The following is an 8,065-nucleotide window of genomic DNA, read 5'->3' as shown; positions in this document are numbered from 1 at the left end:
TAATATAGAAATTTAGACAATGTAGAAATGCAGTGTAAAATGAACAGAAAAAAATGCTTGTTTAAATTGAATTGCCTAAATTAAATGTCTAACAATTTACAGTAAAATATTGTTGCACACTTTTTACCAGGACGCTTGAAATGCAATGCAATTCAATGCAAAAGAGAAGAAAAAAAAAAAGAAAGAAAAGAAAAAAAGATCTGTAACAAGATAAAATGAAAATGTTTTGGTCTCATGAAAGAGTGGTGCAGCGATTATTTGACTATAGATATAGATAGTCTTGCATCATGTCATGGTTGGCAATAGCTGTTGGACCTGCCATTTCTAAACATTTGACCTGAAAGTATAACATAATATTAATCCAGTTACTTACCGTTTATACACTCCCTCCCACCTACATAGGAAATTTCTGAGAGAAATCATGATGAATTGATGTCATGACTGAACAACTCAAAAAACAAGAAATAACAGTGCCAGCCATGAAGTGCATTATTTATTCTTATTATTAACTTCACTTTTCTTCTCATTAGAATTCTGCGACATTCATCTTGACACTAGACCAGTAAATTAAGGAAATTAAAAATAAAAAAGAGGAAATAAAAATTATGCAAAGCAGCTCAATGGTTGTGCCAAATCCTCCTACTTCTATGTTTACTTTTGCAAAGTAAATATTTAGCCATGTGTGTTTGGAGGAGTAAATCAAATCAAACCATGATGTGTGGTCCTTAATTTTCAACAGATACATTTAATCGAAAGCGAAAACTCCAAAAAAGTGTTATTTGTTTGTTCATGATTAAAAGGTCAGCTGATGAGCTTATACTGAATTGACTATACCCAAAGCAAAAGAATGGATGCGCAAATTGTGAGATACTTGTTGACAGCAGCATTATGACAATGTGTGCAATGGTTATTCTGTGGTTTGTAAGAGATGACCAAATCTATTTTACGTTTCACCATGAATTTAAAAATGAAACAACTGATGAAACGAATATTATTAGGATCAATTGTGTCTGTCTTGTCCTTAACATGTGGAAAGAATATGCAGTAGGAATCGATTCAAGACTTAAACTTGAAAAACATTAACAGCCTTAACAAAAGCAGCAAATTTGTTCCTGCAAATTCTCTTTTGTCAAATGGAAAGTCTGCCAAACCCATCCATACAGCTGACATATATAAACAGCAAGACCAAAGTTAAAACAGTATCTGTAGTAGCTTTCAAATAGACTGCGGTATGTTAATAAACATTTGCCTTCTCTGAAAACATATGCCGAAAGTGTGAACAAAACGTATGCATAATTCTTTAAATGGGCTGAATTTGAACAGAGATATTGTCTTTTAAAGTTACGGCAGTTTAATGCCTACAAAAACGACCGGTTTGGACTACAACGAGCTTCTTCCCGGGTTGGTGACATCATAAACCCTGCAATTAAAGGGTTAGTTCACCCAAAAATGAAAATCATTAATTACTCACCCTCGTGCCGTTTTACACCCGTAAGACCTTCGTTGATCTTCGGAACACAAATTAAGATATTTTTGTTTAAATCCGATGGCTCCGTGAGGCCTACATAGGGAGCAATGACATTTCCTCTCTCAAGATCCATAAAGGTACTAAAACATATTTAAATCAGTTAATGTGAGTACAGTGGTTCAATATTAATATTATAAAGCGTATAAAGCATATTTTTAGTGCGCCAAAAAAAACAAAATAATGACTTATTTAGTGATGGCCGATTTCAAAACACTGCTTCAGGAAGATTCGGAGCGTAATGAAATCAGAGCGTCGAATCATGATTCGAATCATGATCCGAACTGCGGATTCGACACGCTGATTCATTATGCTCCGAAGCTTCCTGAAGCAGTGTTTTGAAATCGGCCATCACTAAATAATTCGTTATTTTTTTTTTTTTTTTGGCTCACCAAAAATATTTTCGTCGCTTTATAATATTAATATTGAACCACTGTACTCACATGAACTGATTTAAATATGTTTTTAGTACATTAATGGATCTTGAGAGAGGAAATGTCATTGCTCCCTATGTAGGCCTTACGGAGCCATCGGATTTAAATAAAAATATCTCAATTTGCGTTCCGAAGATTAACGAAGGTCTTACAGGTGTGGAACGGCTTGAGCGTGAGTAATAAATGACAGAATTTTCATTTTTGGGTGAACTAACCCTTTAACATAAACACTGCCCCCGGGAACACGCAAAAAAGTGGGTGAGGCCATGTCGCGCGCATACAAGTCTTCTTCATAGGGACGCTGGACTTTGGGAACAATGTTTAAAATGTATGTTTAATTCTGTTCCTGGCAATTATAAAGCTAATTTAGCTGTCTGTGCTGCACATTTTACGAAAGACAGCTTCCAGAATCTACACGAGTTCAATGCTGGATTTGCACAAAGGCTATTACTGAAAGATTGAGCGGTTCCCACTTTAAAAGCGGAAGCTGCTGTTTATGGGCCGCAACCTGTAAGTATGTTTTATTTTTTTATAAAGTTATATAGTTTCTGGGATGTAAACAAAGACCAACGCGGCTTCGCTAGCCAGTTAGCTAAATTCTATTTCATACTTCTCCGACAAACGCCTACAAACACCAACAAACTTCTATGTAATCACACCTGCGAACTTCTGTTGGTGTTTGTTGGCGTTTCTGTTATCAGTGTACAGCATTGTTTCATTACGGCTTTTATGTTGTGTTTACCCACATGCTAGTTCATGCTATAAATGAAACAATATCTTTACAAAAATGCTAATACTCAGTCATGAATTCAGCTACAGTAAAGCTTTAATCAGAACACTATGGAGCAGCAGCATCATCTAGACACTGACACAAATACAAACAAAAATACTTAACATTCATAAATGTCCATTAAAAGCCGTGCTTGCAGAGGTTCTGCTTGACCCTCTTCATCATTACTGCTGTCTGTGTCTGATTCTGGCTCAAATTGATACGGCAATATTGACGCCATTATTTACATTTCCACCGAAGCAAAGACTGGACTTTGACTGAAGCGCATGCAACGTTTGCCCGTAATGGTAAGGGGCGTGGCGTTTCCGGACAACGTGAATCGTGACAACGTATTCCGGACAGCGAATCACAATACACAGGGCCAGCTAACCAATGTTAAACTGCGCCCCATAAACACAATCAAGCCTAGAAAAAAACCAGTGAACCACCCCTTAAAGTTTAGCCCAGTTTTCTCCTCATTTTTAACCTCTTTAGCCTCCCACATTTAAGGGAGTGTGCTGGGTGTGAACTAGACATATGAAGCGCATCAGCTCTCTTTATTTAAGATGGAAAGGGAATACTCCCTCACTGACACCTACTTTGTATATATAAACAGATGATCGTATATTATCACATTAGGCAAATTCTTTTTACTATACAAACAGATAGTGTTTGATTAAGTTCATGGATGTTCATGTGGTTTTGACAGTTGTGGTGACAGCCCAAAAATATATTGAGTCTGATCTAGTGCTAAAATATTAGTGGGTGCACACAAAATTTACAAATGGAGACTCACTCTGAGCCGCCAATTTCACAGCTTTTACTGAATCTTTAAGCCAAAGGACTTATTGGTTTAACTAATACCCTATATTATAAAACCTGAATGGGTTATTTACACAGCCTCTGACTCAGCAGAGGTCAAAACCAATTGATTTCACTTCCTCTTTACCACTCAGAATATAGTTCAGCTGTCTGACACATATGATAGCTATTACATCTGTGTGATTCAATACTGTCTTTAACAATGACCAGCAGAGATATTTTACAACACCTCAATGGACAAAGCATTTTGGGAGGAAGAGAGCTTTTTTTGCCAGCTTTGTTTTCCCAGCACATTTTGATTTGCTACAGTCTTCCTTCGCCAGTGTTTTCATGACTGTGGCTTTTATAGCATTTCTGACCATCTGTTAACTGTTACATCAGGTTGGTGTGATAGCCAACACAGAAATACACAAGGTCCCATTGTGTTTTGTTATGCGTCTTCACTCACAAATGCACAAAATGGGTCTGTGTCTGTGAAAGTATTGGCTTCAGAGCACATGAACTGTTGATTGGCTTGTGGTTTTGCTGAATAATTAAATGTTTGCTTGTCTACATTTACTTTGAGAATTTGCTTGAGAGAAACAGTATGATATCAATGCATAATAAAGATGCATGTTAGGGACAAACTGGAACAGTTCTTCATGCATCTGACAAGATTTAGTGTTATTCTCTGTCTCAGAGGCGTCTTTTGTCAGACTTAAGAGATTTTTGGAAAGAGGACATTGGTATGATCCAAAATGGTAACTTAAGATACAGCTACGATTATGCAACACCACAAAAAGTAATGTATGGGGTGAAAGGCATTTCACACAGTATAGAGATGTAGAGAAAAATATCACCACAATAAAATGGTGGATGTCAAGCAGTTATGTAACACAGAATATTATGGCAATCGATATTATGCCAACAAGGAGTTCTGGAACGAGATTATAGGCTTCTTCTGTTCTTCTGGTTTTAGTCCAACCAGATGAAACTGTGAAGAGAGATTTCTTGGAGCCGCATTTTGCTTTACCCATGGAAAATATGGGCTTTCATGGCTTGCTTAATGAAAATCATATCATTTGAACACTGTTTTGTATAGTTCACGGTTTGGTAGTTCAGCTAAACTGCAACTATTTTGCATGCTGTTTTCCATGCAGCTATAATAAACAGGGACTGAAACTGTCAAGCTTAAAAAAAAAAGCAAAAGCACCATAAAAGTATCAAGTAATGTTCCATGTGAATATATGCGCTATATACACCATGTGCTATGAAACCATGAACAATTTGGAGGTGTTTATGGTTAATGTTAAAGGTGACCATAAGGAAACCATATAATAATACTACGGTTGCACTTTATTTTACAGTACGTGCACTTGTACTTACAGTGTACTTCCCTATGAAAGTACTGGGTAATATAAGGTAACTACATGGGTTAAAGTTAGGTTTAGGGGTAGGTTCAGGGTTAGTTCAGTTATTGCAATTACTATAGTACATAGTATGTACTTGAGGAACAAGACTGTAAAATAAAGTGCTACCAATACTACTAATAATAAACAAACACTGAAGCATATTTAGGGCCCAAGCACCGATGGTGTGAGGACCCTTTTGTAATTGTTCAGTCAATTATTTTTCTTCTCCAAAATAAATCGCATTTTTGAGGGCCTAAACATGCTCGAAAACTCATGAAACTTTGTACACGTGTCAGAAGTGGTGAAAATTTACATCTGATATGGGTTTCAGAATTAGGTGTGGCAAAATGGCTTGATAGCGCCACCTACAAAATTTCAATTAAACGCCCTTCGCGCTACGTTTCACGTACAGGTATGAAATTTGGTAGACACGTGTAACAGCCCAATACCTACAAAAAAGTCCCTGGGTGCAAAATCTGAAAACCCAACAGGAAGTGAGATATTTTGAATTTTCTCTGCAAAATGTTTGCAGTTTTTGCCATTTCCAGACATTGTACTTTATCAAACTCCTCCTAGAGATTTTATCAGATCAACATCATGTTTGGTCAGTCTAATCTAAAGGCCTTTGCAACGTTAAAAGTTTTCGCTGAAGGGCGTGTCCGTGGTGGCCTGACAAAATTCAATGTTTTGCCATGAAACAGGAAGTTGTTGTAACTCAGGCATACAATGCCCGATCTGCCCCAAACTTCACGTTTACATGGCAATATTCAGTTACAGTCATAGCGCCACCTGTGGAAAACAGGAAATTATATGTTTTACACTGTGATTAACTCTTCATAGAGATTTAACCAGATCAACATCATATTTGGTCAGTCTAATCATAAGGCCTTAGTGATGTTAAATTGCAAAGTTTTCGCTAAAGGGCGTGTCCGTGGCAGCCTGACAAAATCTGATTTTTCCCCATGAAGGAGGAAGCTGTTGTAACTCAGGCATACAATGTCCGTTCTGCCCCAAACTTCACATGTGTGATAAGAGTCCTGGCCTAAAGACATCTATATGCCAATATTCAGTTAGTCATATAGCGCCACCTGCTGGCAACAGGAAATGGCATGCTTTGCACTGTAATTCACTCCCAGAAACAAATTTGTATATGCCATGAAGTATCAAACATGCTAGAAACACGTTAAATCATGCAACACTTGGCTAAGTGCAAATGTATGCGATTAACGCCACGAAACAGGAAGTTACTCAGGCAAACAATGTCCGATCTGCTCCAAACTTCATGTTTGATAATAGTCCTGGCCTGAAGACATCTAAATGGCAATATTCAATAATAGTCAAAGCGCCACCTGTTGGCAGCAGAAAGTGTGGCACGTCGAAATGACTTTGCCATATTTCTCCTGTATTTACTCGCTTACATGCATGTCACCCACTATTCACTGTTTTCCTAAAGCCAACGGGTGGTGGTGGATCTGGGTGTGAGGGCCCTTTCATCGCTGCTTGCAGCTTTAATTTCTACTTGTTTTGTTCTCCCATCTGTTCTGTTGAATTTACAGGTGTGTCCTCAGTGACATATCAAAACAGATGACAATCATTGTGGCAATGAAGTCTTCTCTCTTGCCCAGTAACTGCCCGCCATATTGTGTTTAGCCTCTGTAGCACCTGTTTTTCCTGCAGAGCAAAAGAAATGATACTCGGTTACAGGCCTGTGCATGCAAGCTTCCAACACCTCCAAGATCGAGGAGGTCAACTTCAAAGTGTTGGCTTTGGAATTTTAAATGGACTATATGGATTAGCACGAGGGGATCATAAAAGGACAAGCATTTGATATGAACGGCCTTATTATTATCAAGGTCTGCAAAGCATCATGGGAAACCGTACTCATCTCATTTAGAATTATAATTCTTTTTATGAAGCATTTGTTTTGGAAAAACTATTTACAGTAGGGATGCACCGATACCATTTTTTAAGGACCGAGTACGAGTATCGATACTTTTTCTAGTACTCGCCGATACCAATACCGATGCCTATACATTTATTAATTTCTCTCTCTTTTTTTTTTTTTTTGGTGATGTTGCAGTTTTCCAAGCACAACACAGTGAGACTAATGAATGTAGGACAGCTTCTTTATTATTGCTCCAATTGAAAAAGTAATAATTTTTATGTGCTTGTCACAAACTTAAAGAACAAAAATTTCACAGTGTCCAATAACCTTCAAAGGGCATAATTAACAATATATATAATTGTTGTTATATAAAAACAAATTTACAAACAAATTACAAACAATACAACAAATACTATATAGATACAAATTAAATAAACTTGTTTTTCAGATACAGTAGGTTTATTTACCATGTATACATTTATTTAACATCTTTTGTTTTATTAACATTAATGACAAATATAGGCTACGGTCCCTTTAAGACAGAATCCATGGATACTGACACATATCCTGTTTTCACCCAAATGTTTCGTCCACTTAAGCCATAACCGACTGTATTTACGTGAGATACTCCACACGATGGACATTTTGACAACTATGTGTGTATATGACCATTCAGGCGCGAGGAGAACTGATCGCGCGCTGTCTGAGAGAACTGGGATCGTGCGCAAGAAAGAGAGAGAGGGAGAGCGCGCGAGAGGGAGCGCTTCTGGTCTGTGTCATTCAGCGCGATTCTGCCTATCCCGCCTTCACTAATCAATAACGAATTGTGATTGAAAGCATGCAGTTCGCAATGTGTGTGTTGTCATCATTAATTTGAAGTATTTCCACACCTCTGAGGCTGACATTGTTTCTGCTGCTGCCGCCAGTGTCTCTGTACACGGAAAATTCTGTCAGTTACGTCACGTGAGGTATCGGTCTTTGGTATCGGGGGTATTTTTACGAGTACATGAGCTTGGTATCGGGCCCCATACCGATACTGGTATCGGTATCGGTATCGGTGCATCCCTAATTTAAAGCATTATAGCACTAAGCTCAAATAGTGAAATGATTATTTCAATGTCCCTGCTGGTACAGCTGAAATATATCTTAGCTGCTCGCCAGTACAAATCAAACAATGTCTATATTTAATGAGTGTATAAACTTGTCAAACTGCACTTGCATTTGTATAAACTGATTTTT

The sequence above is a fragment of the Ctenopharyngodon idella genome, chromosome 16 (assembly GCF_019924925.1).
Source record: "Ctenopharyngodon idella isolate HZGC_01 chromosome 16, HZGC01, whole genome shotgun sequence".
Taxonomy (NCBI): Eukaryota; Metazoa; Chordata; class Actinopteri; order Cypriniformes; family Xenocyprididae; genus Ctenopharyngodon; species Ctenopharyngodon idella.
The sequence above is the reverse complement of the archived record's forward strand: the minus strand, read 5'-3'. Positions refer to the sequence as shown.